The sequence below is a fragment of the Stenella coeruleoalba genome (genome assembly GCF_951394435.1).
Source record: "Stenella coeruleoalba genome assembly, chromosome: 3".
NCBI lineage: Eukaryota > Metazoa > Chordata > Mammalia > Artiodactyla > Delphinidae > Stenella > Stenella coeruleoalba.
In genome coordinates, this window is record NC_137148.1 from 88,292,221 (window position 1) to 88,305,362 (window position 13,142).

Here is a 13,142-nt window from a genome sequence, read left to right on the forward strand (position 1 = left end):
TACAGGAATGAGAAAGACACTGTTCCCGCCTTTCAGGCACTTCAAGCCGAAAACTACTTTAAAAGAATCAACGTTACAATAGATGCAAGTAAGATACACAGTAGAAGTGACTGATTCGAAGGGGTGAAGGATGCGTATTTAGGGGTGGAGGGTCCGCGACCCCAAAGCCGCTTCCGTTCCCGGAGATTTCAGCTCCCGGGATCACCCAGCACCCCGCGGGCACAATTAACATTTTAATCACGTCTCCGTCCCCACCCTCCGAATTCCTTTCCGGCTGCCGACCCGCCGGGTATTCCCTTCCAGGCGGCCCCAGCTTATCACCCCCGGCCCGGCCACTTCCCGGCCGCGGCCACGCGAGCCTCCCAAAGTTTCCTGTGACGCCGCCGCCCGCCTCCGGCCGCATCCCGCCCACACTCCCACCCCGGCAGCCCTGGACACCGGCTAGAGAGGAGCGAGTTACAGGGACGAGGAGAGCTGAGCCACCAGGAGGGCCGCGCGACCCCACCCAAGCTGGGGAGCGAGCCCGGAGGGCGGCGGCCGACGCTCTACGCCTCCCCTCGCCACGCCCGCAGCCCCCGGTCCGCGCGCGCCCACCGGGCCTGGTGCCCGAGTCCCACCCCTCCGGGGTCCAGGCCAATTGGCCGCGCCCCGCCTCCTGGGAGGTGGTGGAAGAGGGGGTTGGGGGTCGGGAGGCAGTGCCCGCCTTCGGCGGGTGCCTATTGGCTGAGACCTCGAGGGTGCCCGGAGACCGGAGTGCAGCTGGATTGGCCGCGGAGGCTGGTGACAGCAGCGCTCATTGGTTGTGGCGGCTCCCGTGACGCGGGGTGGCGACTGGCTCCCGTGTCTGAGGGGCTCCTGCTTGTCAGGTTCTAGGTAGGTGAGTTTCGCGCCGCCCGCGGCAGGCGCTGTTACCCGGGGCAACGCCGGGGGAGGGGGGAAGAGTTGGGAAGGCCAGCCGAGAACTGGGGCAACACTCCCTGCCTGCAGTGGGGCGCCTGGGGCTCTGCCCTGGCTGCGGCGGCTGCGCCGGCTGCGCCGAGGGCTCTTTCTCCGCCCTCAGCCATCCCCCCCCTCCTGCCCCCGGCTGCGGGGTCTCCCGTCCATCCTGCGCCCGCGGCGGCGCATTCCTGTTTGCGGCTTGGGCCGGGCTGCCCACCCGGCCGGGCGAGGCCCGCCCTTCCCACCCACCCGGGACTGGAGGCTGAGGGGGCGGGTGCCGGCGCGAGAGGGCTGAGGCGGGCGCGACGGCTCCGCCCAGTCGCCGGGTTCGGGGTTTGCGGGGTGTGGGGCGGTGCTGGGAGTACCGTGGGTACCGCCCATCACGCCCGCACCCCCTTTTCTCGGCGCGATCCCCTCGGCGCGGGCCTCGGGCTGGGCGGCCACCCCCAGTCCCTAGGTGTTACCTCCCCAGCCCCTTCCTACCGCTGGGGCCTTGCGGTCTCCCTGGACCGGCACAGTCCGCCCCCAGCTCTTCTCTCGTGTCAGCTTCCCCACCCCCTGCTTTTATCCCCCACCTTCCGTCCCTACTCCTGTCTTGGCCAGGAGTGACCCTCAAGACATAGTGTGAAGCTAGCGCAGGCGGGGCAATTTCTGTTCTGTTCTCTTTGCCATTTACGGTTGAGGAGGTGTTTGGAGTCACCTTCGGGTCAGCTTTCTGGTTAGTCTCCTTTAGGATCAACTTTCTGAAACACGCTAATTGAGTTGGTTTTGGTAGGGTGGTACGTCTTGCACAAATTAACTGTGAAGCTGTCGCGTGTGTGTGTGTGTGTACATTTGTGATTTTGATATATAGTGTTGTGCAGTGCAATGTCTAATAATTTATTAAGGCTGGCACTTTCATTTTCGATTGCCTTATGGTTAAAAAACCTTAATCTTTTTTATTCATAAGAAGCTGCATATATTCGTAGTAGTCTCACTGTAAATTTGACATAAATTACTCTGGGTGTAGTGCCGTTTTTTTCTTTCTCCAGATGTTTTAAAATACTAAAAAATTTCTTAAATGGAGTAAGCGATATAAAAGTGTAACAGAAAAATCAATAAGAATAGACCAAATCTATTTTAGTGATTAAAGACTAGAAAGTACTTTTCCACCTATGGAATGGGAACAGGATTTTTAAAAACTATTGCAAGGTATAATTATTTCACTGTGCAGTGTTGTCCTGGTGTATCTATCTATATGGGCTTTAGGAAGACATACTTGTGAAGAGCCACACATTTGTCAGTGAATGCAAAGGAGGGCTCAGTGTATGTTTTGTGATCTGGGGAATCTTTTCTGCTAGTTCTCTTGAGCCAAGTGAACTGTTTTCAAAGGTACTGGAAGTATATTAAGGGAGTACATAGGCATACTTGGAAACCTTTCTCCAGTTTCTTCCATGAAAGACCTTTGGCGAAGATCTGTTTCTCTTCCATACTGATGGTTGGCAGCGTTAAATATATACCATGTAAAATTATTTAGGGTCCGGTTAATGCAGCTTCTGCACTATTTCAGAGTTTGATGTCAGTAGTTGAAGGAATAATTCAGGCTTTTGGTAGACCCTTCCTTTTTATTTCATCTTCAACTGTTATGTAGCTATAACTCTGGTCTGTGAACATTTCACATTTGCCTTTTTTTTCCTCCAGTATTTCATTATGAAAAATTTCAAACAATGTAGGCAGGTTCAGTTGTGCTGTAAATACTCACCATCTACACAGAAATAACATTTTCAGGACAGCTGTTACATGGCATATACTAAGGAACAGAGGAACTGAAATTATCAAGTTTGAAAACCAGCATAAATATGTATCAAACCAAAATATTGTAAAGTGCTTATTTCCGTTCGTAGATGGTAATAGTGTTTATAAAAACTGTAGTAATTGAATTCCATGAGACTATTATAAAGCAGTCCTGTGAGTAGGAAGTCATTATCTTTGTAAATCAAGGCCTTGGTGAGTTAACTGTGTTTTGGTAATCAGAAAAAAAAGAAAATCTAATGAACTTGTTATACAAATAAAAGTCTTGTTTTAAAATTGGACTCTTGTGTTAATAGATTATAGTTTTCTACTTGATTTTTAAATGAGCGTCTTCTTTTGAAGACAGGTTGAAGGGACTATCAATTATGCACTGTTTTGGTAACATACTTAATAAATTGGGTCAATCTTATGTATGTTGTTTTGGAATAAGAATGTGTTTTTGTAATGGAAAAAGAAAGCTTACAAATGTGAACTTCTTTTAGTATAACTTTTCCATGGAAAATGAAGTAATTTAGAGAGATTTAAGTTAATTTTAATAGGACTTAAAACTATCTTGCATGTTGTTTCATGGTGTTGCTAAAGGAGTATTTTAATACAGAACTTCAATTTGTGATAAAAAGAATAAGAAACTGGTATAAATTAATTCACATATGTGTATATTATATTTATAATTTTCCCATACTAAGGAAATTCCTGCACTCTTCTTTAAGTATGTGAATCCTGCTTTTCAGTTTTAGTATGCCCTAAATCTGTTTTTCATACTTTGCTCAGTTAATAACTAATTTCTGAAATAGTGAAATTGAGCTATGTCTCAGAATTTATAGATCTTTGGATTGCCTCATTATTATTCTTCCGTATCTCATTTGACTTTGGCATGCTTATGTGTGGTTTATTTTTCATGCCATGCCATTGAGAGATAAAAGGGAACAAGGAGGTCATAGTTTTGGAAATTTGGAAGGAATAAGATGTTCAGATACTTTTTAATCAAAGCTCCAACTCCCCCCCACCCCCGCCCCGCCTTCCTCCCTCTTTCCTTTTTTCTTGCTCTCCTGTTTTTATTATAAAAGTTAAATGCTTTAAAATCAATTCAGAAAACTATACAGAAAAAAAGTCATCAGTAATTCCACGATAGTTAATGTTTTGAAATAACTGAAACTTTTGTTTCTTCTGTAACACTCTACCAATCATTGCAATTTTATGGTCTTCATTGCAGTGTGTCAGCACTTACATCTAAACTTGGAGGAGTTCCTGAACTTGAGACTCAGTTAGCCTAAATTAGAAGAAGTCTCCAAAATCTGGAGGAAAAATGGAAAATAATCAATAGAGGACAGATTAGAGTCAGAACAAAAGAATCAGACCCAAGCAATTACCCACTTTTTCTTTTTTCTTAAGTATAAATATAGTCCTAGTTGACCATATGAAACTAATGTATGACTGACAAAATATGGAGCCTCTCAGGTTTTTTCTTTGGAATTCAAAGTGTCCAGGTAAGATGAAGTTTACTTAGTGCCTTTCTACAGAAGTTTTCGGATATTTCTACTTGGGGGCGATATTTCATATTCAGCTTTTAAAAAATCTAATGTCATGCATGATTTGGAATTATTTCCTAAACATTAATTTATACTTATCAAACTATGACTAATTTTTAGCCTATACAGTATCACCGTTCACTATAAGCTTAATATTGTCTCCTCCTTTAGAAGATTTTAATTAGAAGACTGAAAAGTTCAATGTGTGTGTTTCTTGTGAGATAGCAGGGTATAGTGAAAAGAAGAGTCATTTATTTTGGAGCCAGATAGTCTGGGTTTCAGTCAGAAATTAGGATTTTCTTTTGTGGGATCTTGGGCAAGTTTCTTAATCTCTTTACACCATAGTTTCCTCATCTGTAAAGTGGGGATGATATAATTGCCTCACAAGGTCATTATGAAGAAGAAATGAGACAATTGAGGTAAAATGACTGAATTTAGGGAGTGTTCAGCATTCACATTCAGTTACTTTCATGGTAGTTTTCATTTCATCTCTTCTAGTATTACTGTGTTTATTCTACGATCCTAAAAGTCCCTAAGTTTTAGACTTCGGAAATTAAAATAATGTACATTACGCTTACTTAAATTGAATGATATTTACATTTGTACAAACCAAATAATTAGAAATATCTCAGATTAGCAGGGTTTTTCTTTTTTTTTTTAGCTCTTGGGTTACTGTATCTCAGTAGCAATAATCAGAAATTTACCTTAACTGATTTTTACCTCAAAATATGTCCAGTTTGTCTGAATTCCTGAATTATTTTTCTTTCACATTAGATTATCATCTGTTGTTGGATGGTTTCCCTGAATTCTTTTCCTTTGAACCACAAATATTTGCTTAAAAGTGGTACAGAAAAGCTAAATGTTACCTTCTTAAATCTCTAATGCTCCCTGCTGCCTTAAATTACATTTACTTAGTCTGTTTAAAAGTTAAACTTTATTTTCAAATGTAATAATACACAAAACTCTTAATTGAAAGTTTTCTGTCTCCTACAGAAATCTCCTATATGATTGTTTTTTAGGGAGCAACATTTTACAGATATCCCTATTTCAAAATGTGTGTTCAGTAAGTATGGGGTTCTGATTCTTAAAGAACACACACTTACAGTTTAAATGCACAGACCAGCCTATAGTTATTGGGTGTTGTGAAGCAAGCACTGAACTGGAAAAAGTTAGGATTGGAACTAAGTAGTCCTTATTGTCTCATCCAGCAGTAAAACAAAGATTTTGTGATCTAAGTCAATGATTCTCAATATTTTTTCTACCCAAGTACAAGATATGTACATGTGTGACATATTCTAATACGTAGTTTTCTAGTATGCCCTCTGTAATTCCATCTTACCCTCCCCCACTCTAGGAAGCATATCAGAATGCAAGTGATTGAGAATGACACTGTTATAGGGATAAACTTGAATCTACTCTGATTTATTGAGAAAAGTGAGTCATTAAAAAAAAGGTAAATAACTATTATTAGTAACAAATACTTGAGACACACCTTATAGTACTATCATTGAGACCCAAGTTATTTCTGCATTTTCCTGAAACGAATGCTTCTTCACTTTTTCTTATCAGTGTTGTAATGCTTACGTAAGAAGAGATTACTAATTTTATGTAATTGATAGTGAAGAGCCTTACATTTTAAAGTCAGAGTAAATAAAATAACATTATCATAGAAAAATTGAAATTAGTTTTCCAGTATAAGTTATTTTACTTGCAGAAAAGGTATTTCCATAGTGGGACAAATGGTTTTAGGAAAAGGGGAAACTCTAAATAGTAGAATATTTATATTCTAGGTGTTTAGTATATAAAAATGCTCTTTACAGTGGCTCAGTCAGAAAAATTTCTTTAAAATTACATTTCTGTGAATGAAATTGCTCTTGAATAGTTCATCCTACATAGAAGTAGTATGTATAATATACAGTTTGAAGTGAAGACTTAGGAAGACTATGTTCATTAGACCCTTAGCATTAGCAAGTGGTATTTCTTGAAATGTTTGTGGACCTAGGATATAACTACCTTCATAAAATACAGATTTAATTGAAAAATTTAGTTGATCTCTTCAGACCCTTAATGATTCTATAAACAGGACTCTGTCATCAAAGTTGTTAAGCAATTTTTTTGCTTCTAAAATGAAGGCTGGATGATTTTCATTACATCATTAGTATACATGCAGAGTTTCTTATTGTTGGCTTTTTTGCCCTGGGGTTTGTAGAACAAGAGTGTTTTTGGCTTAATCGCAAAGCCTGCTGCACTGTCACAAAGTTGAAAAGTTAGTTGTTGGTCACTGTAATGCTTGATGCTTGCTGCTGTTTCTTGGTCATGGTTTGACAGGAGTTGGACACTTCAGGAGTTTGTGTCCCTTCTACTCTCTGTATGTCTTCAGCTTGGAAAGATTTCCCAAGCTTCTCCTGTCAGTTGTTGGAACTTTTTGTTAATTTCACGTTATACCAAGAATAATGCATTTGACTCTTCTACCAATATTCAGTTTTGGTAACAAATGGTTCAATAGCCACCCTAGCAGCCACATGACTTCTTACTTCGTGAGAATGTTTATACAGTGCTCTGACTTTGTCTTGAATTATATTTCCTTCAGAATCACATGCTTTCTATATACATTCATATACAAGTTAGCCATCATTTCAACTTTCAGTAAGGTTTTAAAATTTTGCTTTGGTAGGAGCAAAGGAAACATTTTAAGCATAACCTTTTTGTTTGTTTTAGTATACAGTCTGTGGTGTATGGTGGACTTTCTAATGACACTGATCCAGTCACTGTCACATTTCTTATCCATTCTGAATTTACTGCAAATTTATATATTTTGGTTAAGTACCATCACTTTGTCAGGCCTCTTTACTTTCTATGTATTAAATAAATTGGCAATAGTAGATTAATTAAAGGGAACTGAACAGTGCAGTTGTATCAGATAAGTTTTAATGACAAATAACTTGATGATCATTATCCTGATTATTTATAAACAATTATGTTGGACAAAGGATAAGAATTTTCATCTAGATTTATATATAATAGAACTTTTTGCAAAGCAGGAGGCTGATTTCTTTCTCTTACCAATAGTTATGTGTGTGTATATATGTATATATATAATATATTGTATTATGATTATTTATGCATAGCCCTTTTTTATCCCCTCCTCAACATTTCTAAGGAAGAAACAGTTTCTGTCAGTAAAAGTTTTTGAGTAAATTCAGATATTGTTATGGGGGAGAGGCATTGACATTTCTTTAGTGCCTGCTAAAAATGTTAGGCATTTTTGTACATTTGTTTTTATTTTCATCACAGCCCTGTAGATTGGGTAGCTTGTATTTTCTTTTTGTGATCTGGAACCAATCTTAGGTCATATCCAAGGAGATTTAGCTATAAAGTGATACCTGGGATTTAAATTTAGGTCTTTGATATGCTAAATCTCAAATAAATGAAATGATAAAAGTCTAAACATAGTGAACTATTAGCAGTCCTGGACTTAATATTTTCAGTTTCAATTACTTGGGAGTGACTCTAAAAGTCCATTTTGAAGTATTTGAAGTTTTGCTGAAATAATTTCCTCTTATTGGAAGTGAGACCCTAAGATATGCATGACCTCACCTAACTGCCCAGTGTCTACATCTCACCTTGACTTTGTTCTCAGTGTGAAGTTATCCTGTATAATAACTTTTGTCAAGTGATAAAATGTTGCTTCTTTGTAAAAATTTTCCTGAAAAAGAAAGCCAGCTGCTAGAAGTGAAGAAAAAGTAGAGGCCTAAGAAAGTGGTAGATCTTAGCCAGAAAATAGGCATTTTTCAATATGTTTAAAAATGGAATGTTGAATCCAGTGAGTCTGGATGTGAATCAATCTACCACACCTTCTAGGGAAACAAAACTTGCCTTGTGGAGCATTGTTATTGAATGTTTCAGCTCTGTCAAAAATTCTCATGGGGGCTTCCCTGGTGGCGCAGTGGTTGAGAGTCCGCCTGCCGATGCAGGGGACACAGGTTCGTGCCCCGGACCGGGAAGATCCCACATGCCGCGGAGCGGCTGGGCCCGTGAGCCATGGCCGCTGAGCCTGCGCGTCCGGAGCCTGTGCTCCACAACGGGAGAGGCCACAACAGTGAGAGGCCCGCGTACCGCAAAAAAAAAAAAAAAAAAAAAAAAAAAAAATTCTCATGGTTTTTAAATTTCTTGAAAATGTCAGGGGTCTTATATTCATAAATTCTATCCCATTTCCCTTCTCTCTCACACTCAACAATAATATTGAAAGAGATTTGACTATTTGTAAATAGCTGCTACTTTCTAGAAGTTAATGTCATTCTGACAAATATCTTAAAATACTAAAATAAACAATAGTATTCTCACTTAAAAGATAATATGGGTGTCGTTTTCTGAGTTTCACAATTAATTATAACAATAGTAGCTAGTCAGTGGTGATGGTCTCTTTCTAAGGTTATGATGTTCTATTAATATTTTGGAGCCAATTTACCCCATCACTGAAACTGGCAGTCTAAAATTGAAGTGACTTAGCTTAGAGACACTTGCTATTACATGTCCTTAAGGTAGCTTACATTGTAAAAATAACGCAGAAATGTTCTATGCTATACAAGAGGCAAGTTGTTGCAGGAATGGGACAGAGAGGAAGAAGGTGTGAGATTCTTCTTTTTTTGGTTATTCAACAAATGTTAGTAGAATACTCACTTCATGTAAGGTCTTACTTTATGGCTACAGATAATTTTAAAGCGTAGAGAAGTTTCAGACTGTTTTCTTGAGAGAGAGAGTAGATGTAGTGGAAAGAGCATGACTATTAGAGCTAGACCCATTTAGGGTTGCATCTGTGCTACCTGTAATTAGTTGTATGAATTTAGGCAAATAATTTAATGCTTATATCTTCAGTGTTTTTTTTTTTTTTTTGGTTTGAAAACTAACCCCAGTTTTGTCTAACTGGTAATGATACTAGATTTTTAATACCTTTCAGTTGCATGAGACTAAACCCCTACTCACAGTATCTTAGGGCACTGGGACAAACAGGAGTGTATTCTCTTTAGGTATGGATGGATTCAAGGGCTCAGTGGCCTCATCAAACTCAGTGGCTTTCTCCTGTGTTAGATATGCTCTCAGGTAGGATTTCTCCATGAGGAGCTCCCTGATGGTTTACATTCTTTCAGTTTAGCAAGCCCAACATAAAAAACACTTTTCCTACTCATAGTTTTAGCAAAAGCCCTGGGATTACATCTCATTGAATGAGTTAGGTCATGTTTCCATCTTTGATCCTGTGGTCAGGGGAATAGTATATGATGATAGGCCAGGTCTGGATCACGTGTTAACTATTGGAACTGGGAATAGGAAGTGTGGTCAGCCACGTGGTCTGAACCTTGTGGACTGAGAGTCAGGGTTGGTGGTTCACTGAAAGAAAGAAGGTACTGTTACCATGGGAAGTGGGAGTTGATGCTGGGCAAGCATAACCAAAAGACATTCACTGTAATCCTCCTAGTGTGCATCCATGTCCTCCCTCATATATAAACCCTTGAAAAAATGCCCTCATCTAATATAATGCAGTGTTTCACTTAAAACTTCCAGTGCATTTACCACTTGACCCCCAACAGAGGAAGACAACTCAAAGACTTGTTTAATTACTGCATCAAACTTTAAGTCTAGAATCGCTGGGTAATTTCTCTCAGTTCTGTTTGAAAAGACAGTCTCAGGGTCAAAAAACTTATGGTTAAATCATAAATATAACTAATTGTAATAAAGCCAGTATTCGGTGATAGAAGGAAGATAACATAAGGACAATAAAAACTCTTAATTAGAAAAGAAAAAAAGGGGAAGTAACCCACAGAGATTTTCCAGTCCATGATCTGTACATATTTCATTGGTCAGACAGAGGTGGCAAGGACTCTGCCTGGGCAGTGGAATAAGATTTTTTTTTTTTTTTGCGGTATGCGGGCCTCTCACTGTTGTGGCCTCTCCCGTTGCGGAGCACAGGCTCCGGACACGCAGGCTCAGCAGCCATGGCTCACGGGCCCAGCCGCTCTGCGGCATGTGGAATCTTCCCAGACTGGGGCACAAACCCGTGTCCCCTGCATCGGCAGGCGGACTCTCAACCACTGCGCCACCAGGGAAGCCCAGTGGAATAAGATTTTTGATTAGCCAACATGGCTGTCTCTTGTTCTACCACCCAGGAAGATCTTTGTTATTTCTCCTCCTGGTCACAGCCAACATGGGTATTGAGAAGAATTCCCTTACTGGGGCCTGCACAATTTTAGCAGCCCTTTTGCTATTGATGAGAGCTTGGAGTCCAGGAGAACATCTTGAGGGCTGAGCAGTAACAAATCTTTGTTGGGAGTTTCTTAGTCAATACAACTTTCTTATAAACTTAGTAGGTTTTTGATTTATTTGTATTTGACCAACAGTCTCCCCAGTACCTAAAGCCAAAAGCCTAGTCCTTGAATCAAACTATTGCCCTGGTATGTCTCTAAACAACTTTGCCACCCTAATTCAGTGAGTAGTTCTCCAACAGGGAACATTATTTTATTTTATTTTATTTTTAACTCGGGATATTTGGCAATGTCTGGAGACATTATTATTATCACAATAGGGGGTGGTGGGGTGAGTAGGCAGGTGTCACTGGCATGTAGAGGTAGTGCCCAGGGATACTGTTAAACATCCTGCAATGCACAGGACAGCCTCCTACAACAAAGAATTTTCCAGTTCAATATGTCAATAGTACTGAGGTTTGGAATCAAGCAAATCCTAGGCTTCTCAATCTTCATCTTGGCCTCTGTCTCTAGGCCATTCAGAGCAACTTGTTGAAGTAACGGTGCACAATTGGTTTGTTCCTGCTTCCAGGCTGTAAATATATTTTTGGCTAGGATGGTTGGGGAGGAGCCCAGAGCACCAGGCTTTCCCCACCTTTTATTTTGTGTGGTTAAAGACCCAAATTTTAGTTTAGGGATATTTGATTTTCAACCATGTAAACTGCAAGATAATCAGCTGTCTTGAATTTGTAATGAAAGACTGAAAAGATTTTCCTTTTATTAAGACTTCACTCAAAGTTTGCTTTTCTTTTGAGGGGCCTTACTGAAGACTGCTGCATAGTAGGCAATATACCAACATCCTGACATTTTTACTAAGTGCCCTTCAGTTCCATCCTTACTAGGCAAGTAGTCTGCTTTTTTTTTTTGAGGTGGGAATTTACCAGATGTTTTGCTTATTATGGATTGGTCACTTCTCACCCTATAATACAGGGATACCAGATTCCCTTCATTTTCTTTTATTGACTCAATCAGTTCTACACTTTAGGGCTGTCATTTGTAATTATTGATTTCCAGCATAAATTTTTATATTTGTCAGTCTTCTTTTGTATGCCAGTGATAGAAATTCAGTTAAAAAATCAATCCTTCCCATCTCTGTAAGTGGCAACTCCATTTGTGTTAATGCTCAGACCCCAAACCTCGAAGTTATCCTTGACTCTTTTTCTTTCACCTCCCCAATACAATGTTTCAGTATATTCTGTTGGCTTCAAAATATATCTGACATCTGACCAGTTCTTATCACCTCTACTTGGGTCACTCTGGTTCAACACCATCTTCTCTCTCCTTCTACATAACTCCTAGCAAGTCTCCCCACTACTACTGGTACTCTCAGAATATTTGCCTCAGAATACTAATAACATTCTTTTGAAATGTAAGAGATTACATCACTTTTTCTCAGAATCTTTCACTAGCTTCCCGTGTAACTCAGAGTACAAGCTCAAGTCCTTAAAATGAGCTAGTTTTGTGGTCCTGCTCTCCCTCCCTCCTGAGGATCTTTCTCTGAACTCAGATTTTACGGTTGTCTCCACTGCTCACCCCATGTAGGCCTCCTTGGTCTTCCTTAAGTAGGTATTTTGACTTACTGTTCCCCCAGCCTGGAATGCTGTTCTCCAGATATCCATATGACTCACTTCCCCATCTGCTCTAGGTCCTTGCTGAAATAGGACTTCCTCTGTAAGTTCTTTGATTACCGAACAGAAATCTGAAATCTCCTACCTCCCCCATACTTGTTACCTTTTCCCACCTTTTCCTTCATTATAGCCCTTATCCTTCTCCTGCTTTTTCTTTCTTTATAGCCCTTATCACCACTTAGCACTTTGCATTTTACTTACTTATTTTGTATTTTTTTCCCTCTCTCTAGAATATAATCTCCATGAGGGCAGGAATTTTTGTCTCTGTTGTGTGTGTGTGTGTAGGAAAATTCATGACACATATTTTAGTAGGCTTCCAGCAAATATTTGTTGAATGAATTAATAAATAAGCCAAAATAGTTTATTGCAACATGTAATTGATAATTCTAAGACACTGACGAGAACACCCTGCAGAGGGAGAGAGATTACTCATTTAGCAAATCTTCTGTAGGGGAGAGGGGGAAAGTGTCATTAGATTTATTAACCTAGACTATAAGTCAATATAAGTATAAAAAATATGAAGTAACGGGACCCCTTGGTGGCACAGTGGTTAAGAATCCACCTGCCAATGCAGGGGACAGAGGTTCAAGCCCTGGTCTGGGAAGATCCCACATGCTGTGGAGCAACTAAGGCCGTGCGCCACAACTACTGAGCCTGCACTCTAGAGCCCGTGCTCCGCAACAAGAGAAGCCACCACAATGAGAAGCCCGTGCACCACAATGAAGAGTAGCCCCCGCTCGCCACAACTAGAGAAAGCCCACGTGCAGCAACGAAGACCCAACACAGCCAAAAATAAATAAATAAATTTATATATATATCAAAAAAAGGCCAAATCTATTCTAAGATAAATAAGGCTTTAAAAAAATATGAAGTAACATAAGAAATATAAGTTAAATAATATAAGTAAATGTCTTACAGGGAAGGGAACCAAAGGGCTTTATTTCTCATTGGAGGTCTCT

At 40.3% G+C, this 13,142-nt stretch overlaps 1 protein-coding gene across 7 annotated transcripts in view; it reads left to right on the forward strand.

Annotated features, from left to right (window-relative positions):
- The first annotated feature begins 748 nt into the window (after nucleotides 1–748).
- FER (FER tyrosine kinase) overlaps nucleotides 749–13,142 on the forward strand; it is a 463,302-nt gene continuing 450,908 nt past the window's right edge. For 6 of the 7 annotated variants that reach the window (XR_013827559.1, XM_079916621.1, XM_079916626.1 and 3 more), the window contains exon 1: nucleotides 749–873. The gene's annotated coding sequence lies outside the window, so the exon portion shown is untranslated. Of the gene's footprint in view, nucleotides 874–1,593; nucleotides 1,658–13,142 lie in introns of those variants that run through there. The other variant, XM_079916625.1, reaches the window with a different exon arrangement.